The following is a 23,763-nucleotide window of genomic DNA, read 5'->3' on the forward strand; positions in this document are numbered from 1 at the left end:
AGAGGTCTTTAGGGGGAATTTGGTGCTGCTGTTGACTCTTTGTAATCTGTTTGAGCTAAGGCTCATAGTGTACTTTCTTTCTTGGTAAGAGTTTAGTTACCTTATTGGCAAAAAAGTGAAAATAATTGAGAGAAATGTAAGAATTGGTGGAAAAGCTACATAGCTGATTCACAAGAATTCATCTTTGAGTTTTGGACAATGCTTTGCCTTGTTTTTAAACTTTTTAGTAATTGGCTCTTTCAAGACATATTCAGTCCTCCTTTTTTTAAGTAAAACTTTAGCAGATTTAACAGCCATAATCCCAAACCAGTCAATTTGGTTCATGCATTGGTGGTATAGTGGTGAGCATAGCTGCTTCCCAAATAGTTGACCTGGGTTTGATTCCGGCCAATGCAATACTTATGTAGTTTTATTTCTGCCTTATCATACATTTTACAAACTATTTTGTAATGTTAGTGCAGAAAATGTAAAAAAAAAAGCTGATCCTGTAAGCATTGGTGGTATAGTGGTGAGCATAGCTGCCTTCCAAGCATTTGGCCCGGGTTCGATTCCTGGCCAATGCAAAACATGGGTGTGTTTTTTTTTCAGGCACGTCATACTTTTTACTAACAATTTTGTAGGGTTAGTGCAGAAAATGTGAAAAAAATGCTGGGTACCTTAAGCATTTTTGGTATAGTGGTGAGCAAACCTGCCTTCCAAGCAGTTGACCTGCGATTGATTCCTGGTCAATGCAATACTTATGTGGGTTTTTTTTTCCTGGCACGTCTTACTTTTTACTAATAATTTTGTATTGTTAGTGCAGAAAATGTAAGAAAAAAACATGGGTTCTGTAAGTGTTGGTGGTATAGTGGTGAGCATAGCTGCCTTCCAAGCAGTTGACCCGGGTTTGATTCCTGGCCAACACATGAATTGTTTTTCACATTTGGTGATGCTTTTAGTCTGTTTTAATTTTTCGTGTTAAGGCTCATGCTCTTCTTTCTTCTTAGAGTTTAGCAACCACGAAAATGAGAAAAAAATTGAAGAGAATATTTCTTAGATTTTTTTCAACTGTCTCATCTAACTGATCTTCTGCTCTTCAGTTGCTGATTAAATACTTTGTAGGGTTAGTCTCCAATACGAAAGCAATGTCAGGGTTGACATTGGTGTTATGCTGGTGGGTGTAGTTGCTTTTAAAACAATAGGCCATAGTTTAATTCTTGAAGAACTCATTGTTTTTTTGCATTTGGTGGTGTTTGGAATCTTTTTCACTTTCTGTGCTAAGGCTTATGCTTTTATTTCTTTCTTGGTAACACTTTAGCTACCTTAGTGGGCATAAAGCAAAGCTAATTGAGTGAATTTGTAGGCAGAGGTGGAAAAGCTACATAACTGATTCCAAAAACTCCTCTGACTTTAGAGTTAGTGTTAAAAATGCCAAAAATGGCAGAGGTCTTTAGGGGGAATTTGGTGCTGCTGTTGACTCTTTGTAATCTGTTTGAGCTAAGGCTCATAGTGTACTTTCTTTCTTGGTAAGAGTTTAGTTACCTTATTGGCAAAAAAGTGAAAATAATTGAGAGAAATGTAAGAATTGGTGGAAAAGCTACATAGCTGATTCACAAGAATTCATCTTTGAGTTTTGGACAATGCTTTGCCTTGTTTTTAAACTTTTTAGTAATTGGCTCTTTCAAGACATATTCAGTCCTCCTTTTTTTAAGTAAAACTTTAGCAGATTTAACAGCCATAATCCCAAACCAGTCAATTTGGTTCATGCATTGGTGGTATAGTGGTGAGCATAGCTGCTTCCCAAATAGTTGACCTGGGTTTGATTCCGGCCAATGCAATACTTATGTAGTTTTATTTCTGCCTTATCATACATTATACAAACTATTTTGTAATGTTAGTGCAGAAAATGTAAAAAAAAAAGCTGACCTTGTAAGCATTGGTGGTATAGTGGTGAGCATAGCTGCCTTCCAAGCAGTTGACCCGGGTTCGATTCCTGGCCAATGCAAAACATGGGTGTGGCTTTTTTTCAGGCACGTCATAATTTTTACTAACAATTTTGTAGGGTTAGTGCAGAAAATGTGAAAAAAATGCTGGGTACCTTAAGCATTTTTGGTATAGTGGTGAGCAAACCTGCCTTCCAAGCAGTTGACCTGCGATTGATTCCTGGTCAATGCAATACTTATGTGGGTTTTTTTTTCCTGGCACGTCTTACTTTTTACTAATAATTTTGTATTGTTAGTGCAGAAAATGTAAGAAAAAAACATGGCTTCTGTAAGTGTTGGTGGTATAGTGGTGAGCATAGCTGCCTTCCAAGCAGTTGACCCGGGTTTGATTCCCAGCCAACGCATGAATTGTTTTTCACATTTGGTGATGCTTTTAGTCTGTTTTAATTTTTCGTGTTAAGGCTCATGCTCTTCTTTCTTCTTAGAGTTTAGCAACCACGAAAATGAGAAAAAAATTGAAGAGAATATTTCTTAGATTTTTTTCAACTGTCTCATCTAACTGATCTTCTGCTCTTCAGTTGTTGATTAAATACTTTGCAGGGTTAGTCTCCAATACGAAAGCAATGTCAGGGTTAGCATTGGTGTTATTCTGGCGGGTGTAGTTCCATTTAAAACAAGAGGCCATAGTTTATTTCTTGAAGAACTCATTGTTTTTTTGCATTTGGTGGTGTTTGCACTCTTTTTCACTTTCTGTGCTAAGGCTTATGTTTTTATTTCTTTCTTGGTAACACTTTAGCTACCTTAGTTGGCAAAAAGCAAAGCTAATTGAGAGAATTTGTAGGCAGAGGTGGAAAAGCTACATAACTGATTCCAAAAACTCCTCTGTCTTTAGAGTTAGTGTTAAAAATGCCAAAAATGGCAGAGGTCTTTAGGGGGAATTTGGTGCTGCTGTTGACTCTTTGTAATCTGTTTGAGCTAAGGCTCATAGTTTACTTTCTTTCTTGGTAAGAGTTTAGTTACCTTATTGGCAAAAAAGTGAAAATAATTGAGAGAAATGTAAGAATTGGTGGAAAAGCTACATAGCTGATTCACAAGAATTCATCTTTGAGTTTTGGACAATGCTTTGCCTTGTTTTTAAACTTTTTAGTAATTGGCTCTTTCAAGACATATTCAGTCCTCCTTTTTTTAAGTAAAACTTTAGCAGATTTAACAGCCATAATCCCAAACCAGTCAATTTGTTTCATGCATTGGTGGTATAGTGGTGAGCATAGCTGCTTCCCAAGCAGTTGACCTGGGTTTGATTCCGGCCAATGCAATACTTATGTAGTTTTATTTCTGGCTTATCATACATTATACAAACTATTTTGTAATGTTAGTGCAGAAAATGTAAAAAAAAATTTGATCACGTAAGCATTGGTGGTATAGTGGTGAGCATAGCTGCCTTCCAAGCAGTTGACCCGGGTTTGATTCCTGGCCAATGCAAAACATGGGTGTAGCTTTTTTTCAGGCACGTCATAATTTTTACTAACAATTTTGTAGGGTTAGTGCAGAAAATGTGAAAAAAATGCTGGGTACCTTAAGCATTTTTGGTATAGTGGTGAGCAAACCTGCCTTCCAAGCAGTTGACCTGCGATTGATTCCTGGTCAATGCAATACTTATGTGGGTTTTTTTTTCCTGGCACGTCTTACTTTTTACTAATAATTTGGTATTTTTAGTGCAGAAAATGGAAGAAAAATACATGGCTTCTGTAAGTGTTGGTGGTATAGTGGTGAGAATCGCTGCCTTCCAAGTAGTTGACCTGAGTTCGATTCTCAGCCAACGCATGAATTGTTTTTCACATTTGGTGATGCTTTTAGTGTGTTTTAATTTTTCGTGTTAAGTCTCAGGCTCTTCTTTCTTCTTAGAGTTTACCAACCACGAAAATGAGAAAAAAATTGAAGAGAAAAAAATTGAAGAGAATATTTCTTAGCTTTTTTTCAACTGTCTCATCTAACTGATCTTCTGCTCTTCAGTTGTTGATTAAACACTTTGTAGGGTTAGTCTCCAATACGAAAGCAATGTCAGGGTTGACATTGGTGTTATGCTGGTCGGTGTAGTTGCTTTTAAAACAATAGGCCATAGTTTAATTCTTGAAGAACTCATTGTTTTTTTGCATTTGGTGGTGTTTGGAATCTTTTTCACTTTCTGTGCTAAGGCTTATGCTTTTATTTCTTTCTTGGTAACACTTTAGCTACCTTAGTGGGCAGAAAGCAAAGCTAATTGAGAGAATTTGTAGGCAGAGGTGGAAAAGCTACATAACTGATTCCAAAAACTCCTCTGTCTTTAGAGTTAGTGTTAAAAATGCCAAAAATAGCAGAGGTCTTTAGGGGGAATTTGGTGCTGCTGTTGACTCTTTGTAATCTGTTTGAGCTAAGGCTCATAGTGTACTTTCTTTCTTTGTAAGAGTTTAGTTACCTTATTGGCAAAAAAGTGAAAATAATTGAGAGAAATGTAAGAATTGGTGGAAAAGCTACATAGCTGATTCACAAGAATTCATCTTTAAGTTTTGGACAATGCTTTGCCTTGTTTTTAAACTTTTTAGTAATTGGCTCTTTCAAGACATATTCAGTCCTCCTTTTTTAAGTAAAACTTTAGCAGATTTAACAGCCAAAATCCCAAACCAGTCAAGTGGGTTCATGCATTGGTGGTATAGTGGTGAGCATAGCTGCTTCCCAAGCAGTTGACCCGGGTTCTATTTCCAGCCAATGCAATACTTATGTAGTTTTATTTCTGGCATATCATACATTTTACAAACTATTTTGTAATGTTAGTGCAGAAAATGTAAAAAAAAAAGCTGACCTTGTAAGCATTGGTGGTATAGTGGTGAGCATAGCTGCCTTCCAAGCAGTTGACCTGGGTTCAATTCCCGGCCAATACAAAACATCCGTGTTTTTTTTTTTCAGGCACGTCATACTTTTTACTAACAATTTTGTAGGGTTAGTGCAGAAAATGTGAAAAAAATGCTGGGTACCTTAAGCATTTTTGGTATAGTGGTGAGCAAACCTGCCTTCCAAGCAGTTGACCTGCGATTGATTCCTGGTCAATGCAATACTTATGTGGGGTTTTTTTTCCTGGCACGTCTTACTTTTTACTAATAATTTCGTATTGTTAGTGCAGAAAATGTAAGAAAAAAACATGGCTTCTGTAAGTGTTGGTGGTATAGTGGTAAGAATCGCTGCCTTCCAAGTAGTTGACCTGAGTTCGATTCTCAGCCAACGCATGAATTGTTTTTCACATTTGGTGATGCTTTTAGACTGTTTTAATTTTTCGTGTTAAGTCTCAGGCTCTTCTTTCTTCTTAGAGTTTAGCAACCACGAAAATGAGAAAAAAATTGAAGAGAATATTTCTTAGCTTTTTTTCAACTGTCTCATCTAACTGATCTTCTGCTCTTCAGTTGTTGATTAAACACTTTGTAGGGTTAGTCTCCAATATGAAAGCAATGTCAGGGTTGGCATTGGTGTTATGCTGGTGGGTGTAGTTGCTTTTAAAACAATAGGCCATAGTTTAATTCTTGAAGAACTCATTGTTTTTTTGCATTTGGTGGTGTTTGGACTCTTTTTCACTTTCTGTGCTAAGGCTTATGTTTTTATTTCTTTCTTGGTAACACTTTAGCTACCTTAGTTGGCAAAAAGCAAAGCTAATTGAGAGAATTTGTAGGCAGAGGTGGAAAAGCTACATAACTGATTCCAAAAACTCCTCTGTCTTTAGAGTTAGTGTTAAAAATGCCAAAAATGGCAGAGGTCTTTAGGGGTAATTTGGTGCTGGTGCTGACTCTTTGTAATCATTTTGAGCTAAGGCTCATAGTTTACTTTCTTTCTTGGTAAGAGTTTAGTTACCTTATTGGCAAAAAAGTGAAAATAAATGAGAGAATTGTAAGAATTGGTGGAAAAGCTCCATAGCTGATTCACAAGATTTCATCTTTGAGTTTTGGACAATGCTTTGCCTTGTTTTTAAACTTTTTAGTAATTGGCTCTTTCAAGACATATTCAGTCCTCCTTTTTTTAAGTAAAACTTTAGCAGATTTAACAGCCATAATCCCAAACCAGTCAAGTTGGTTTATGCATTGGTGGTATAGTGGTGAGCATAACTGCTTCCCAAGCAGTTGACCCGGGTTCGATTCCTGGCCAATGCAAAACTGATGTAGTTTTATTTCTGGCATATCATACATTTTACAAACTATTTTGTAATGTTAGTGCAGAAAATGTAAAAAAAAAAGCTGATCCTGTAAGCATTGGTGGTATAGTGGTGAGCATAGCTGCCTTCCAAGCAGTTGGCCCGGGTTCGATTCCTGGCCAATGCAAAACATGGGTGTGTTTTTTTTTCAGGCACGTCATACTTTTTACTAACAATTTTGTAGGGTTAGTGCAGAAAATGTGAAAAAAATGCTGGGTACCTTAAGCATTTTTGGTATAGTGGTGAGCAAACCTGCCTTCCAAGCAGTTGACCTGCGATTGATTCCTGGTCAATGCAATACTTATGTGGGTTTTTTTTTCCTGGCACGTCTTACTTTTTACTAATAATTTTGTATTGTTAGTGCAGAAAATGTAAGAAAAAAACATGGGTTCTGTAAGTGTTGGTGGTATAGTGGTGAGCATAGCTGCCTTCCAAGCAGTTGACCCGGGTTTGATTCCTGGCCAACACATGAATTGTTTTTCACATTTGGTGATGCTTTTAGTCTGTTTTAATTTTTCGTGTTAAGGCTCATGCTCTTCTTTCTTCTTAGAGTTTAGCAACCACGAAAATGAGAAAAAAATTGAAGAGAATATTTCTTAGATTTTTTTCAACTGTCTCATCTAACTGATCTTCTGCTCTTCAGTTGCTGATTAAATACTTTGTAGGGTTAGTCTCCAATACGAAAGCAATGTCAGGGTTGACATTTGTGTTATGCTGGTGGGTGTAGTTGCTTTTAAAACAATAGGCCATAGTTTAATTCTTGAAGAACTCATTGTTTTTTTGCATTTGGTGGTGTTTGGAATCTTTTTCACTTTCTGTGCTAAGGCTTATGCTTTTATTTCTTTCTTGGTAACACTTTAGCTACCTTAGTGGGCATAAAGCAAAGCTAATTGAGTGAATTTGTAGGCAGAGGTGGAAAAGCTACATAACTGATTCCAAAAACTCCTCTGACTTTAGAGTTAGTGTTAAAAATGCCAAAAATGGCAGAGGTCTTTAGGGGGAATTTGGTGCTGCTGTTGACTCTTTGTAATCTGTTTGAGCTAAGGCTCATAGTGTACTTTCTTTCTTGGTAAGAGTTTAGTTACCTTATTGGCAAAAAAGTGAAAATAATTGAGAGAAATGTAAGAATTGGTGGAAAAGCTACATAGCTGATTCACAAGAATTCATCTTTGAGTTTTGGACAATGCTTTGCCTTGTTTTTAAACTTTTTAGTAATTGGCTCTTTCAAGACATATTCAGTCCTCCTTTTTTTAAGTAAAACTTTAGCAGATTTAACAGCCATAATCCCAAACCAGTCAATTTGGTTCATGCATTGGTGGTATAGTGGTGAGCATAGCTGCTTCCCAAGCAGTTGACCTGGGTTTGATTCCGGCCAATGCAATACTTATGTAGTTTTATTTCTGGCTTATCATACATTATACAAACTATTTTGTAATGTTAGTGCAGAAAATGTAAAAAAAAATTTGATCCCGTAAGCATTGGTGGTATAGTGGTGAGCATAGCTGCCTTCCAAGCAGTTGACCCGGGTTTGATTCCTGGCCAATGCAAAACATGGGTGTAGCTTTTTTTCAGGCACGTCATAATTTTTACTAACAATTTTGTAGGGTTAGTGCAGAAAATGTGAAAAAAATGCTGGGTACCTTAAGCATTTTTGGTATAGTGGTGAGCAAACCTGCCTTCCAAGCAGTTGACCTGCGATTGATTCCTGGTCAATGCAATACTTATGTGGGTTTTTTTTTCCTGGCACGTCTTACTTTTTACTAATAATTTGGTATTGTTAGTGCAGAAAATGGAAGAAAAATACTTGGCTTCTGTAAGTGTTGGTGGTATAGTGGTGAGAATCGCTGCCTTCCAAGTAGTTGACCTGAGTTCGATTCTCAGCCAACGCATGAATTGTTTTTCACATTTGGTGATGCTTTTAGTCTGTTTTAATTTTTCGTGTTAAGTCTCAGGCTCTTCTTTCTTCTTAGAGTTTACCAACCACGAAAATGAGAAAAAAATTGAAGAGAAAAAAATTGAAGAGAATATTTCTTAGCTTTTTTTCAACTGTCTCATCTAACTGATCTTCTGCTCTTCAGTTGTTGATTAAACACTTTGTAGGGTTAGTCTCCAATACGAAAGCAATGTCAGGGTTGACATTGGTGTTATGCTGGTCGGTGTAGTTGCTTTTAAAACAATAGGCCATAGTTTAATTCTTGAAGAACTCATTGTTTTTTTGCATTTGGTGGTGTTTGGAATCTTTTTCACTTTCTGTGCTAAGGCTTATGCTTTTATTTCTTTCTTGGTAACACTTTAGCTACCTTAGTGGGCAGAAAGCAAAGCTAATTGAGAGAATTTGTAGGCAGAGGTGGAAAAGCTACATAACTGATTCCAAAAACTCCTCTGTCTTTAGAGTTAGTGTTAAAAATGCCAAAAATAGCAGAGGTCTTTAGGGGGAATTTGGTGCTGCTGTTGACTCTTTGTAATCTGTTTGAGCTAAGGCTCATAGTGTACTTTCTTTCTTTGTAAGAGTTTAGTTACCTTATTGGCAAAAAAGTGAAAATAATTGAGAGAAATGTAAGAATTGGTGGAAAAGCTACATAGCTGATTCACAAGAATTCATCTTTAAGTTTTGGACAATGCTTTGCCTTGTTTTTAAACTTTTTAGTAATTGGCTCTTTCAAGACATATTCAGTCCTCCTTTTTTAAGTAAAACTTTAGCAGATTTAACAGCCAAAATCCCAAACCAGTCAAGTGGGTTCATGCATTGGTGGTATAGTGGTGAGCATAGCTGCTTCCCAAGCAGTTGACCCCGGTTCTATTTCCAGCCAATGCAATACTTATGTAGTTTTATTTCTGGCATATCATACATTTTACAAACTATTTTGTAATGTTAGTGCAGAAAATGTAAAAAAAAAAGCTGACCTTGTAAGCATTGGTGGTATAGTGGTGAGCATAGCTGCCTTCCAAGCAGTTGACCTGGGTTCAATTCCCGGCCAATACAAAACATCCGTGTTTTTTTTTTTCAGGCACGTCATACTTTTTACTAACAATTTTGTAGGGTTAGTGCAGAAAATGTGAAAAAAATGCTGGGTACCTTAAGCATTTTTGGTATAGTGGTGAGCAAACCTGCCTTCCAAGCAGTTGACCTGCGATTGATTCCTGGTCAATGCAATACTTATGTGGGGTTTTTTTTCCTGGCACGTCTTACTTTTTACTAATAATTTCGTATTGTTAGTGCAGAAAATGTAAGAAAAAAACATGGCTTCTGTAAGTGTTGGTGGTATAGTGGTAAGAATCGCTGCCTTCCAAGTAGTTGACCTGAGTTCGATTCTCAGCCAACGCATGAATTGTTTTTCACATTTGGTGATGCTTTTAGACTGTTTTAATTTTTCGTGTTAAGTCTCAGGCTCTTCTTTCTTCTTAGAGTTTAGCAACCACGAAAATGAGAAAAAAATTGAAGAGAATATTTCTTAGCTTTTTTTCAACTGTCTCATCTAACTGATCTTCTGCTCTTCAGTTGTTGATTAAACACTTTGTAGGGTTAGTCTCCAATATGAAAGCAATGTCAGGGTTGGCATTGGTGTTATGCTGGTGGGTGTAGTTGCTTTTAAAACAATAGGCCATAGTTTAATTCTTGAAGAACTCATTGTTTTTTTGCATTTGGTGGTGTTTGGACTCTTTTTCACTTTCTGTGCTAAGGCTTATGTTTTTATTTCTTTCTTGGTAACACTTTAGCTACCTTAGTTGGCAAAAAGCAAAGCTAATTGAGAGAATTTGTAGGCAGAGGTGGAAAAGCTACATAACTGATTCCAAAAACTCCTCTGTCTTTAGAGTTAGTGTTAAAAATGCCAAAAATGGCAGAGGTCTTTAGGGGTAATTTGGTGCTGGTGCTGACTCTTTGTAATCATTTTGAGCTAAGGCTCATAGTTTACTTTCTTTCTTGGTAAGAGTTTAGTTACCTTATTGGCAAAAAAGTGAAAATAAATGAGAGAATTGTAAGAATTGGTGGAAAAGCTCCATAGCTGATTCACAAGATTTCATCTTTGAGTTTTGGACAATGCTTTGCCTTGTTTTTAAACTTTTTAGTAATTGGCTCTTTCAAGACATATTCAGTCCTCCTTTTTTTAAGTAAAACTTTAGCAGATTTAACAGCCATAATCCCAAACCAGTCAAGTTGGTTTATGCATTGGTGGTATAGTGGTGAGCATAACTGCTTCCCAAGCAGTTGACCCGGGTTCGATTCCTGGCCAATGCAAAACTGATGTAGTTTTATTTCTGGCATATCATACATTTTACAAACTATTTTGTAATGTTAGTGCAGAAAATGTAAAAAAAAAAGCTGATCCTGTAAGCATTGGTGGTATAGTGGTGAGCATAGCTGCCTTCCAAGCAGTTGGCCCGGGTTCGATTCCTGGCCAATGCAAAACATGGGTGTGTTTTTTTTTCAGGCACGTCATACTTTTTACTAACAATTTTGTAGGGTTAGTGCAGAAAATGTGAAAAAAATGCTGGGTACCTTAAGCATTTTTGGTATAGTGGTGAGCAAACCTGCCTTCCAAGCAGTTGACCTGCGATTGATTCCTGGTCAATGCAATACTTATGTGGGTTTTTTTTTCCTGGCACGTCTTACTTTTTACTAATAATTTTGTATTGTTAGTGCAGAAAATGTAAGAAAAAAACATGGGTTCTGTAAGTGTTGGTGGTATAGTGGTGAGCATAGCTGCCTTCCAAGCAGTTGACCCGGGTTTGATTCCTGGCCAACACATGAATTGTTTTTCACATTTGGTGATGCTTTTAGTCTGTTTTAATTTTTCGTGTTAAGGCTCATGCTCTTCTTTCTTCTTAGAGTTTAGCAACCACGAAAATGAGAAAAAAATTGAAGAGAATATTTCTTAGATTTTTTTCAACTGTCTCATCTAACTGATCTTCTGCTCTTCAGTTGCTGATTAAATACTTTGTAGGGTTAGTCTCCAATACGAAAGCAATGTCAGGGTTGACATTTGTGTTATGCTGGTGGGTGTAGTTGCTTTTAAAACAATAGGCCATAGTTTAATTCTTGAAGAACTCATTGTTTTTTTGCATTTGGTGGTGTTTGGAATCTTTTTCACTTTCTGTGCTAAGGCTTATGCTTTTATTTCTTTCTTGGTAACACTTTAGCTACCTTAGTGGGCATAAAGCAAAGCTAATTGAGTGAATTTGTAGGCAGAGGTGGAAAAGCTACATAACTGATTCCAAAAACTCCTCTGACTTTAGAGTTAGTGTTAAAAATGCCAAAAATGGCAGAGGTCTTTAGGGGGAATTTGGTGCTGCTGTTGACTCTTTGTAATCTGTTTGAGCTAAGGCTCATAGTGTACTTTCTTTCTTGGTAAGAGTTTAGTTACCTTATTGGCAAAAAAGTGAAAATAATTGAGAGAAATGTAAGAATTGGTGGAAAAGCTACATAGCTGATTCACAAGAATTCATCTTTGAGTTTTGGACAATGCTTTGCCTTGTTTTTAAACTTTTTAGTAATTGGCTCTTTCAAGACATATTCAGTCCTCCTTTTTTTAAGTAAAACTTTAGCAGATTTAACAGCCATAATCCCAAACCAGTCAATTTGGTTCATGCATTGGTGGTATAGTGGTGAGCATAGCTGCTTCCCAAGCAGTTGACCTGGGTTTGATTCCGGCCAATGCAATACTTATGTAGTTTTATTTCTGCCTTATCATACATTATACAAACTATTTTGTAATGTTAGTGCAGAAAATGTAAAAAAAAAGTTGATCCCGTAAGCATTGGTGGTATAGTGGTGAGCATAGCTGCCTTCCAAGCAGTTGACCCGGGTTCGATTCCTGGCCAATGCAAAACATGGGTGTGGCTTTTTTTCAGGCACGTCATAATTTTTACTAACAATTTTGTAGGGTTAGTGCAGAAAATGTGAAAAAAATGCTGGGTACCTTAAGCATTTTTGGTATAGTGGTGAGCAAACCTGCCTTCCAAGCAGTTGACCTGCGATTGATTCCTGGTCAATGCAATACTTATGTGGGTTTTTTTTTCCTGGCACGTCTTACTTTTTACTAATAATTTTGTATTGTTAGGGCAGAAAATGTAAGAAAAAAACATGGCTTCTGTAAGTGTTGGTGGTATAGTGGTGAGCATAGCTGCCTTCCAAGCAGTTGACCCGGGTTTGATTCCCAGCCAACACATGAATTGTTTTTCACATTTGGTGATGCTTTTAGTCTGTTTTAATTTTTCGTGTTAAGGCTCATGCTCTTCTTTCTTCTTAGAGTTTAGCAACCACGAAAATGAGAAAAAAATTGAAGAGAATATTTCTTAGATTTTTTTCAACTGTCTCATCTAACTGATCTTCTGCTCTTCAGTTGTTGATTAAATACTTTGCAGGGTTAGTCTCCAATACGAAAGCAATGTCAGGGTTGGCATTGGTGTTATTCTGGCGGGTGTAGTTCCATTTAAAACAAGAGGCCATAGTTTATTTCTTGAAGAACTCATTGTTTTTTTGCATTTGGTGGTGTTTGGACTCTTTTTCACTTTCTGTGCTAAGGCTTATGTTTTTATTTCTTTCTTGGTAACACTTTAGCTACCTTAGTTGGCAAAAAGCAATGCTAATTGAGAGAATTTGTAGGCAGAGGTGGAAAAGCTACATAACTGATTCCAAAAACTCCTCTGTCTTTAGAGTTAGTGTTAAAAATGCCAAAAATGGCAGAGGTCTTTAGGGGGAATTTGGTGCTGCTGTTGACTCTTTGTAATCTGTTTGAGCTAAGGCTCATAGTTTACTTTCTTTCTTGGTAAGAGTTTAGTTACCTTATTGACAAAATTGAAAATAATTGAGAGAAATGTAAGAATTGGTGGAAAAGCTACATAGCTGATTCACAAGAATTCATCTTTGAGTTTTGGACAATGCTTTGCCTTGTTTTTAAACTTTTTAGTAATTGGCTCTTTCAAGACATATTCAGTCCTCCTTTTTTTAAGTAAAACTTTAGCAGATTTAACAGCCATAATCCCAAACCAGTCAATTTGGTTCACGCATTGGTGGTATAGTGGTGAGCATAGCTGCTTCCCAAGCAGTTGACCTGGGTTTGATTCCGGCCAATGCAATACTTATGTAGTTTTATTTCTGGCTTATCATACATTATACAAACTATTTTGTAATGTTAGTGCAGAAAATGTAAAAAAAAAGTTGATCCCGTAAGCATTGGTGGTATAGTGGTGAGCATAGCTGCCTTCCAAGCAGTTGACCTGGGTTTGATTCCTGGCCAATGCAAAACATGGGTGTGGCTTTTTTTCAGGCACGTCATAATTTTTACTAACAATTTTGTAGGGTTAGTGCAGAAAATGTGAAAAAAATGCTGGGTACCTTAAGCATTTTTGGTATAGTGGTGAGCAAACCTGCCTTCCAAGCAGTTGACCTGCGATTGATTCCTGGTCAATGCAATACTTATGTGGGTTTTTTTTTCCTGGCACGTCTTACTTTTTACTAATAATTTGGTATTGTTAGTGCAGAAAATGTAAGAAAAATACATGGCTTCTGTAAGTGTTGGTGGTATAGTGGTGAGCATAGCTGCCTTCCAAGCAGTTGACCCGGGTTCGATTCCTGGCCAACGCGTGAATTGTTTTTCACATTTGGTGATGATTTTAGTCTGTTTTAATATTTCCTGTTAAGGCTCATGCTCTTCTTTCTTCTTAGAGTTTAGCAACCACGAAAATGAGAAAAAAATTGAAGAGAATATTTCTTAGCTTCTTTTCAACTGTCTCATCTAACTGATCTTCTGCTCTTCAGTTGTTGATTAAACACTTTGTAGGGTTAGTTTCCAATACGAAAGCAATGTCAGGGTTGGCATTGGTGTTATGCTGGTGGGTGTAGTTGCTTTTAAAACAATAGGCCATAGTTTAATTCTTGAAGAACTCATTGTTTTTTTGCATTTGGTGGTGTTTGGACTCTTTTTCACTTTCTGTGCTAAAGGCCCCGTCACACATAACGAGATCGCTAGCGAGATCGCTAATGAGTCACGATTTTGGTGACGCAATAGCGATCTCGCTAGCGATCTCGTTATGTCTGACAGGTAGCAACGATCAGGCCCCTGCTGTGAGATCGCTGATCGTTACAAAGCTTCCTGGACCATTCCTGGGTCGTTGCGCTCCCGCTGGGCAGTGTGCATCGCTGTATTTGACACCTTGTCAACGACCTCGCTAGCGATTCAGAACTGAGACACATTGAGGTGCATAAATTGGACTTTTCTGCGTTCATCGTCCCTGATTGGTGGTCGCTACTGCGTCCTTGTTTTTTCAGATCCCACCAACGTTCTCCGGCTGTGACTCCACTTTGAACAAATCAGACATCTTTAGCGAGGTAGGTATTGTTTGGGGTCTCAAATGAGTTTCCATTTTTAATTCATTTATAGGACATCTACCAATTATCTGCTATCATTGCTCTTCAGGGAGGGAGGGCTTGGCTTCAATAGCGATCTCGTTAGCGATCTCGTTATGTGTGACGGGGCACCAGGACCGTTAAAATACTGGCAGCAGTTGTCGCGGCAGGTCTTCGCATCATGGGTGTTTCTGCCATGTCCCACTGGTTGAAGGCCTGCAATTGCAGGATCGTTTGCACGCTATTCACCGAGCTCCACTTCCCCATTGGCTCGGTCCACAGAGTCCACAAAGCCAGGCGGACAGTACGTAATTGCATCACGTCGACGAAGAAAGTTTTGAAGCGTGCAACAGGCCAAAAGAACAGTCTATTGATTTAAGCTTCATGTTAATTGGCATATGAAAAACTCTGAAGCGGTTGGCCACGACAGCGTGTCAGAAAACGTGCTGTGTGGGTGTGTGTGCATGAGACCCCTAAAATATCTGCCCATGCAAAAGCATATATATACAGATAGAAGCCAAGCCCTCCCTCCCTCCCTGAAGAGCAATGATAGCAGATAATTGGTAGATGTCCTATAAATGAATTAAAAATGGAAACTCATTTGAGACCCCAAACAATACCTACTTCGCTAAAGATGTCTGATTTGTTCAAAGTGGAGTCACAGCCGGAGAACGCTGGTAGGATCTGAAAAAACAAGGACGCAGTAGCGACCACCAATCAGGGACGATGAACGCAGAAAAGTCCAATTTATGCACCTCAATGTGTCTCAGTTCTGAATCGCTAGCGAGGTCGTTGACAAGGTGTCAAATACAGCGATGCACACTGCCCAGCGGGAGCGCAACGACCCAGGAATGGTCCAGGAAGCTTTGTAATGATCAGCGATCTCACAACAGGGGCCTGATCGTTTTTACCTGTCAGACATAACGAGATGGCTAGAGAGATCGCTATTGCGTCACCAAAATCGTGACTCATTAGCGATCTCGCTAGCGATCTCGTTATGTGTGACGGGGCCTTAAGGCTTATGTTTTTATTTCTTTCTTGGTAACATTTTAGCTACCTTAGTTGGCAAAAAGCAAAGCTAATTGAGAGAATTTGTAGGCAGAGGTGGAAAAGCTACATAACTGATTCCAAAATCTCCTCTGTCTTTAGAGTTAGTGTTAAAAATGCCAAAAATGGCAGAGGTCTTTAGGGGTAATTTGGTGCTGGTGCTGACTCTTTGTAATCATTTTGAGCTAAGGCTCATAGTTTACTTTCTTTCTTGGTAAGAGTTTAGTTACCTTATTGGCAAAAAAGTGAAAATAATTGAGAGAATTGTAAGAATTGGTGGAAAAGCTCCATAGCTGATTCGCAAGATTTCATCTTTGAGTTTTGGACAATGCTTTGCCTTGTTTTTAAACTTTTTAGTAATTGGCTCTTTCAAGACATATTCAGTCCTCCTTTTTTTAAGTAAAACTTTAGCAGATTTAACAGCCATAATCCCAAACCAATCAAGTGGGTTCATGCATTGGTGGTATAGTGGTGAGCATAGCTGCTTCCCAAGCAGTTGACCCGGGTTCGATTCCTGGCCAATGCAATACTGATGTAGTTTTATTTCTGGCATATCATACATTTTACAAACTATTTTGTAATGTTAGTGCAGAAAATGTAAAAAAAAAAGCTGATCCTGTAATCATTGGTGGTATAGTGGTGAGCATAGCTGCCTTCCAAGCAGTTGACCTGAGATTGATTCCTGGTCAATGCAATACTTATGTGGGTTTTTTTTTCCTGGCACGTCTTACTTTTTACTAATAATTTTGTATTGTTAGTGCAGAAAATGTAAGTAAAAAACATGGCTTCTGTAAGTGTTGGTGGTATAGTCGTGAGCATAGCTGCCTTCCAAGCAGTTGCCCCGGGTTCGATTCCTGGCCAACGCGTGAATTGTTTTTCACATTTGGTGATAATTTTAGTCTGTTTTAATATTTCGTGTTAAGGCTCATGCTCTTCTTTCTTCTTAGAGTTTAGCAACCACGAAAATGAGAAAAAAATTGAAGAGAATATTTCTTAGCTTTTTTTCAACTGTCTCATCTAACTGATCTTCTGCTCTTCAGTTGTTGATTAAACACTTTGTAGGGTTAGTTTCCAATACGAAAGCAATGTCAGGGTTGGCATTGGTGTTATGCTGGTGGGTGTAGTTGCTTTTAAAACAATAGGCCATAGTTTAATTCTTGAAGAACTCATTGTTTTTTTGCATTTGGTGGTGTTTGGACTCTTTTTCACTTTCTGTGCTAAAGCTTATGTTTTTATTTCTTTCTTGGTAACACTTTAGCTACCTTAGTGGGCAAAAAGCAAAGCTAATTGAGAGAATTTGTAGGCAGAGGTGGAAAAGCTACATAACTGATTCCAAAATCTCCTCTGTCTTTAGAGTTAGTGTTAAAAATGCCAAAAATGGCAGAGGTCTTTTTGGGTAATTTGGTGCTGGTGCTGACTCTTTGTAATCATTTTGAGCTAAGGCTCATAGTTTACTTTCTTTCTTGGTAAGAGTTTAGTTACCTTATTGGCAAAAAAGTGAAAATAATTGAGAGAATTGTAAGAATTGGTGGAAAAGCTCCATAGCTGATTCACAAGATTTCATCTTTGAGTTTTGGACAATGCTTTGCCTTGTTTTTAAATTTTTTAGTAATTGGCTCTTTCAAGACATATTCAGTCCTCCTTTTTTTAAGTAAAACTTTAGCAGATTTAACAGCCATAATCCAAAACCAGTCAAGTGGGTTCATGCATTGGTGGTATAGTGGTGAGCATAGCTGCTTCCCAAGCAGTTGACCCGGGTTCGATTCCTGGCCAATGCAATACTTATGTAGTTTTATTTCTGGCATATCATACATTTTACAAACTATTTTGTAATGTTAGTGCAGAAAATGTAAAAAAAAAAGCTGATCCTGTAAGCATTGGTGGTATAGTGGTGAGCATAGCTGCCTTCCAAGCAGTTGACCTGAGATTGATTCCTGGTCAATGCAATACTTATGTGGGTTTTTTTTTCCTGGCACGTCTTACTTTTTACTAATAATTTTGTATTGTTAGTGCAGAAAATGTAAGAAAAAAACATGGCTTCTGTAAGTGTTGGTGGTATAGTCGTGAGCATAGCTGCCTTCCAAGCAGTTGACCCGGGTTCGATTCCTGGCCAACGCGTGAATTGTTTTTCACATTTGGTGATGATTTTAGTCTGTTTTAATATTTCGTGTTAAGGCTCATGCTCTTCTTTCTTCTTAGAGTTTAGCAACCACGAAAATGAGAAAAAAATTGAAGAGAATATTTCTTAGATTTTTTTCAACTGTCTCATCTAACTGATCTTCTGCTCTTCAGTTGTTGATTAAATACTTTGTAGGGTTAGTCTCCAATACGAAAGCAATGTCAGGGTTGGCATTGGTGTTATGCTGGTGGGTGTAGTTTCTTTTAAAACAATAGGCCATAGTTTAATTCTTGAAGAACTCATTGTTTTTTTGCATTTGGTGGTGTTTGGAATCTTTTTCACTTTCTGTGCTAAGGCTTATGCTTTTATTTCTTTCTTGGTAACACTTTAGCTACCTTATTGGGCAGAAAGCAAAGCTAATTGAGAGAATTTGTAGGCAGAGGTGGAAAAGCTACATAACTGATTCCAAAAACTCCTCTGTCTTTAGAGTTAGTGTTAAAAATGCCAAAAATGGCAGAGGTCTTTAGGGGGAATTTGGTGCTGCTGTTGGCTCTTTGTAATCTGTTTGAGCTAAGGCTCATGGTGTACTTTCTTTCTTGGTAAGAGTTTAGTTACCTTATTGGCAAAAAAGTGAAAATAATTGAGAGAAATGTAAGAATTGGTGGAAAAGCTCCATAGCTGATTCACAAGAATTCATCTTTGAGTTTTGGACAATGCTTTGCCTTGTTTTTAAACTTTTGAGTAATTGGCTCTTTCAAGACATATTCAGTCCTCCTTTTTTAAGTAAAACTTTAGCAGATTTAACAGCCAAAATCCCAAACCAGTCAAGTGGGTTCATGCATTGGTGATAAAGTGGTGAGCATAGCTGCTTCCCAAGCAGCTGACCCGGGTTCTATTTCCAGCCAATACAATACTTATGTAGCTTTATTTCTGGCATATCATACATTTTACAAACTATTTTGTAATGTTAGTGCAGAAAATGTAAAAAAAAGCTTACCTTGTAAGCATTGGTGGTATAGTGGTGAGCATAGCTGCCTTCCAAGCAGTTGACCAGGGTTCAATTCCCGGCCAATACAAAACATTGGTGTTTTTTTTTTTCAGGCACGTCATACTTTTTACTAACAATTTTGTACGGTTAGTGCAGAAAATGTGAAAAAAATGCTGGGTACCTTAAGCATTTTTGGTATAGTGGTGAGCAAACCTGCCTTCCAAGCAGTTGACCTGCAATTGATTCCTGGTTAATGCAATACTTATGTGGGGGTTTTTTTCCTGGCACGTCTTACTTTTTACTAATAATTTCGTATTGTTAGTGCAGAAAATGTAAGAAAAAAACATGGCTTCTGTAAGTGTTGGTGGTATAGTGGTGAGAATAGCTGCCTTCCAAGTAGTTGACCCGAGTTCGATTCTCAGCCAACGCATGAATTGTTTTTCACATTTGGTGATGCTTTTAGTCTGTTTTAATTTTTCGTGTTAAGTCTCAGGCTCTTCTTTCTTCTTAGAGTTTAGCAACCACGAAAATGAGAAAAAAATTGAAGAGAATATTTCTTAGCTTTTTTTCAACTGTCTCATCTAACTGATCTTCTGCTCTTCAGTTGTTGATTAAACACTTTGTAGGGTTAGTCTCCAAAATGAAAGCAATGTCAGGGTTGACATTGGTGTTATGCTGGTGGGTGTAGTTGCTTTTAAAACAATAGGCCATAGTTTAATTCTTGATTAACTCATTGTTTTTTTGCATTTGGTGGTGTTTGGACTCTTTTTCACTTTCTGTGCTAAGGCTTATGCTTTTATTTCTTTCTTGGTAACACTTTAGCTACCTTAGTTGGCAAAAAGCAAAGCTAATTGAGAGAATTTGTAGGCAGAGGTGGAAAAGCTACATAACTGATTCCAAAAACTCCTCTGTCTTTAGAGTTAGTGTTAAAAATACCAAAAATTGCAGAGGTCTTTAGGGGTAAATTGGTGCTGGTGCTGACTCTTTGTAATCATTTTGAGCTAAGGCTCATAGTGTACTTTCTTTCTTTGTAAGAGTTTAGTTACCTTATTGGCAAAAAAGTGAAAATAATTGAGAGAATTGTAAGAATTGGTATAAAAGCTCCATAGCTGATTCACAAGAATTCATCTTTGAGTTTTGGACAATGCTTTGCCTTGTTTTTAAACTTTTTAGTAATTGGCTCTTTCAAGACATATTCAGTCCTCCTTTTTTTAAGTAAAACTTTAGGAGATTTAACAGCCATAATCCCAAACCAGTAAAGTTGGTTCATGCATTGGTGGTATAGTGGTGAGCATAGCTGCTTCCCAAGCAGTTGACCCGGGTTCGATTCCCGGCCAATGCAATACTTATGTAGTTTTATTTCTGGCATATCATACATTTTACATACTATTTTGTAATGTTAGTGCAGAAAATGTAAAAAAAAAAGCTGATCCTGTAAGCATTGGTGGTATAGTGGTGAGCATAGCTGCCTTCCAAGCAGTTGACCTGGGTTCGATTCCTGGCCAATGGAAAACATGGGTGTGGTTTTTTTTCAGGCACGTCATACTTTTTACTAACAATTTTGTAGGGTTAGTGCAGAAAATGTGAAAAAAATGCTGGGTACCTTAAGCATTTTTGGTATAGTGGTGAGCAAACCTGCCTTCCAAGCAGTTGACCTGAGATTGATTCCTGGTCAATGCAATACTTATGTGGGGTTTTTTTTCCTGGCACGTCTTACTTTTTACTAATAATTTTGTATTGTTAGTGCAGAAAATGTAAGAAAAAAACATGGCTTCTGTAAGTGTTGGTGGTATAGTCGTGAGCATAGCTGCCTTCCAAGCAGTTGACCTGGGTTTGATTCCTGGCCAAAGCATGAATTGTTTTTCACATTTGGTGATGCTTTTAGTCTGTTTTAATTTTTCGTGTTAAGGTTCATGCTCTTCTTTCTTCTTAGAGTTTAGCAACCACGAAAATGAGAAAAAAATTGAAGAGAATATTTCTTAGATTTTTTTCAACTGTCTCATCTAACTGATCTTCTGCTCTTCAGTTGTTGATTAAACACTTTGTAGGGTTAGTCTCCAATACGAAAGCAATGTCAGGGTTGACATTGGTGTTATGCTGGTGGGTGTAGTTGCTTTTAAAACAATAGGCCATAGTTTAATTCTTGAAGAACTCATTGTTTTTTTGCATTTGGTGGTGTTTGGAATCTTTTTCACTTTCTGTGCTAAGGCTTATGCTTTTATTTCTTTCTTGGTAACACTTTAGCTACCTTAGTGGGCAGAAAGCAAAGCTAATTGATAGAATTTGTAGGCAGAGGTGGAAAAGCTACATAACTAATTCCAAAAACTCCTCTGTCTTTAGAGTTAGTGTTAAAAATGCCAAAAATGGCAGAGGTCTTTAGGGGGAATTTGGTGTTGCTGTTGACTCTTTGTAATCTGTTTGAGCTAAGGCTCATAGTGTACTTTCTTTCTTGGTAAGAGTTTAGTTACCTTATTGGCAAAAAAGTGAAAATAATTGAGAGAAATGTAAGAATTGGTGGAAAAGCTACTTAGCTGATTCAGAAGAATTCATCTTTGAGTTTTGGACAATGCTTTGCCTTGTTTTTAAACTTTTTAGTAATTGGCTCTTTCAAGACATATTCAGTCCTCCTTTTTTAAGTAAAACTTTAGCAGATTTAACAGCCAAAATCACAAACCAGTCAAGTGGGTTCATGCATTGGTGGTATAGTGGTGAGCATAGCTGCTTCCCAAGCAGTTGACCCGGGTTCTATTTCCAGCCAATGCAATACTTATGTAGTTTTATTTCTGGCATATCATACATTTTACAAACTATTTTGTAATGTTAGTGCAGAAAATGTAAAAAAAAAAGCTGACCTTGTAAGCATTGGTGGTATAGTGGTGAGCATAGCTGCCTTCCAAGCAGTTGATCTGGGTTCAATTCCTGGCCAATGCAAAACATGGGTGTGGTTTTTTTTCAGGCACATCATACTTTTTACTAACAATTTTGTAGGGTTAGTGCAGAAAATGTGAAAAAAATGCTGGGTACCTTAAGCATTTTTGGTATAGTGGTGAGCAAACCTGCCTTCCAAGCAGTTGACCTGAGATTGATTCCTTGTCAATGCAATACTTATGTGGGTTTTTTTTTCCTGGCACGTCTTACTTTTTACTAATAATTTCGTATTGTTAGTGCAGAAAATGTAAGAAAAAAACATTGCTTCTGTAAGTGTTGGTGGTATAGTCGTGAGCATAGCTGCCTTCCAAGCAGTTGACCTGGGTTCGATTCCTGGCCAAAGCATGAATTGTTTTTCACATTTGGTGATGCTTTTAGTCTGTTTTAATTTTTCGTGTTAAGGCTCATGCTCTTCTTTCTTCTTAGAGTTTAGCAACCACGAAAATGAGAAAAAAATTGAAGAGAATATTTCTTAGATTTTTTTCAACTGTCTCATCTAACTGATCTTCTGCTCTTCAGTTGTTGATTAAACACTTTGTAGGGTTAGTCTCCAATACGAAAGCAATGTCAGGGTTGACATTGGTGTTATGCTGGTGGGTGTAGTTGCTTTTAAAACAATAGGCCATAGTTTAATTCTTGAAGAACTCATTGTTTTTTTGCATTTGGTGGTGTTTGGAATCTTTTTCACTTTCTGTGCTAAGGCTTATGCTTTTATTTCTTTCTTGGTAACACTTTAGCTACCTTAGTGGGCAGAAAGCAAAGCTAATTGAGAGAATTTGTAGGCAGAGGTGGAAAAGCTACATAACTAATTCCAAAAACTCCTCTGTCTTTAGAGTTAGTGTTAAAAATGCCAAAAATGGCAGAGGTCTTTAGGGGGAATTTGGTGTTGCTGTTGACTCTTTGTAATCTGTTTGAGCTAAGGCTCATAGTGTACTTTCTTTCTTGGTAAGAGTTTAGTTACCTTATTGGCAAAAAAGTGAAAATAATTGAGAGAATTGTAAGAATTGGCGGGAAAGCTCCATAGCTGATTCACAAGAATTCATCTTTGAGTTTTGGACAATGCTTTGCCTTGTTTTTAAACTTTTTAGTAATTGGCTCTTTCAAGACATATTCAGTCCTCCTTTTTTAAGTAAAACTTTAGCAGATTTAACAGCCAAAATCACAAACCAGTCAAGTGGGTTCATGCATTGGTGGTATAGTGGTGAGCATAGCTGCTTCCCAAGCAGTTGACCCGGGTTCTATTTCCAGCCAATGCAATACTTATGTAGTTTTATTTCTGGCATATCATACATTTTACAAACTATTTTGTAATGTTAGTGCAGAAAATGTAAAAAAAAAAGCTGACCTTGTAAGCATTGGTGGTATAGTGGTGAGCATAGCTGCCTTCCAAGCAGTTGACCCGGGTTCAATTCCCGGCCAATACAAAACATCGGTGTTTTTTTTTTTCAGGCACATCATACTTTTTACTAACAATTTTGTAGGGTTAGTGCAGAAAATGTGAAAAAAATGCTGGGTACCTTAAGCATTTTTGGTATAGTGGTGAGCAAACCTGCCTTCCAAGCAGTTGACCTGCGATTGATTCCTTGTCAATGCAATACTTATGTGGGTTTTTTTTTCCTGGCACGTCTTACTTTTTACTAATAATTTCGTATTGTTAGTGCAGAAAATGTAAGAAAAAAACATGGCTTCTGTAAGTGTTGGTGGTATAGTGGTGAGAAACGCTGCCTTCCAAGTATTTGACCCGAGTTCGATTCTCAGCCAACGCATGAATTGTTTTTCACATTTGGTGATGCTTTTAGACTGTTTGAATTTTTCGTGTTAAGTCTCAGGCTCTTCTTTCTTCTTAGAGTTTAGCAACCACGAAAATGAGAAAAAAATTGAAGAGAATATTTCTTAGCTTTTTTTCCAACTGTCTCATCTAACTGATCTTCTGCTCTTCAGTTGTTGATTAAACACTTTGTAGGGTTAGTCTCCAATATGAAAGCAATGTCAGGGTTGGCATTGGTGTTATGCTGGTGGGTGTAGTTGCTTTTAAAACAATAGGCCATAGTTTAATTCTTGAAGAACTCATTGTTTTTTTTGCATTTGGTGGTGTTTGGACTCTTTTTCACTTTCTGTGCTAAGGCTTATGCTTTTATTTCTTTCTTGGTAACACTTTAGCTACCTTAGTTGGCAAAAAGCAAAGCTAATTGAGAGAAT

At 37.4% G+C, this 23,763-nt stretch overlaps 13 non-coding genes across 13 annotated transcripts; all 13 read left to right on the plus strand.

Moving 5' to 3' along the window:
* Positions 1–491: 491 nt before the first annotated feature.
* On the plus strand, positions 492–563 carry TRNAG-UCC (transfer RNA glycine (anticodon UCC)). Its single transcript has one exon. It is a non-coding gene; the product is annotated as a tRNA-Gly (tRNA).
* A 1,349-nt stretch (positions 564–1,912) lies between these two features.
* On the plus strand, positions 1,913–1,984 carry TRNAG-UCC (transfer RNA glycine (anticodon UCC)). Its single transcript has one exon. It is a non-coding gene; the product is annotated as a tRNA-Gly (tRNA).
* A 2,784-nt stretch (positions 1,985–4,768) lies between these two features.
* Positions 4,769–4,840, plus strand: TRNAG-UCC (transfer RNA glycine (anticodon UCC)). The gene has a single exon. It is a non-coding gene; the product is annotated as a tRNA-Gly (tRNA).
* A 1,182-nt stretch (positions 4,841–6,022) lies between these two features.
* On the plus strand, positions 6,023–6,094 carry TRNAG-CCC (transfer RNA glycine (anticodon CCC)). Its single transcript has one exon. It is a non-coding gene; the product is annotated as a tRNA-Gly (tRNA).
* Positions 6,095–6,190: 96 nt separating this feature from the next.
* On the plus strand, positions 6,191–6,262 carry TRNAG-UCC (transfer RNA glycine (anticodon UCC)). The gene has a single exon. It is a non-coding gene; the product is annotated as a tRNA-Gly (tRNA).
* Positions 6,263–9,046: 2,784 nt separating this feature from the next.
* Positions 9,047–9,118, plus strand: TRNAG-UCC (transfer RNA glycine (anticodon UCC)). The gene has a single exon. It is a non-coding gene; the product is annotated as a tRNA-Gly (tRNA).
* A 1,182-nt stretch (positions 9,119–10,300) lies between these two features.
* TRNAG-CCC (transfer RNA glycine (anticodon CCC)) lies at positions 10,301–10,372 on the plus strand. The gene has a single exon. It is a non-coding gene; the product is annotated as a tRNA-Gly (tRNA).
* Positions 10,373–10,468: 96 nt separating this feature from the next.
* On the plus strand, positions 10,469–10,540 carry TRNAG-UCC (transfer RNA glycine (anticodon UCC)). The gene has a single exon. It is a non-coding gene; the product is annotated as a tRNA-Gly (tRNA).
* Positions 10,541–11,888: 1,348 nt separating this feature from the next.
* TRNAG-UCC (transfer RNA glycine (anticodon UCC)) lies at positions 11,889–11,960 on the plus strand. Its single transcript has one exon. It is a non-coding gene; the product is annotated as a tRNA-Gly (tRNA).
* Positions 11,961–15,983: 4,023 nt separating this feature from the next.
* On the plus strand, positions 15,984–16,055 carry TRNAG-CCC (transfer RNA glycine (anticodon CCC)). The gene has a single exon. It is a non-coding gene; the product is annotated as a tRNA-Gly (tRNA).
* Positions 16,056–17,235: 1,180 nt separating this feature from the next.
* TRNAG-CCC (transfer RNA glycine (anticodon CCC)) lies at positions 17,236–17,307 on the plus strand. The gene has a single exon. It is a non-coding gene; the product is annotated as a tRNA-Gly (tRNA).
* Positions 17,308–19,906: 2,599 nt separating this feature from the next.
* TRNAG-CCC (transfer RNA glycine (anticodon CCC)) lies at positions 19,907–19,978 on the plus strand. The gene has a single exon. It is a non-coding gene; the product is annotated as a tRNA-Gly (tRNA).
* Positions 19,979–22,916: 2,938 nt separating this feature from the next.
* On the plus strand, positions 22,917–22,988 carry TRNAG-UCC (transfer RNA glycine (anticodon UCC)). Its single transcript has one exon. It is a non-coding gene; the product is annotated as a tRNA-Gly (tRNA).
* Positions 22,989–23,763: the final 775 nt, after the last annotated feature.

This window comes from Phyllobates terribilis, unplaced genomic scaffold, assembly GCF_046119375.1.
Source record: "Phyllobates terribilis strain yellow unplaced genomic scaffold, ASM4611937v1 Scaffold_3__8_contigs__length_932513732, whole genome shotgun sequence".
NCBI lineage: Eukaryota > Metazoa > Chordata > Amphibia > Anura > Dendrobatidae > Phyllobates > Phyllobates terribilis.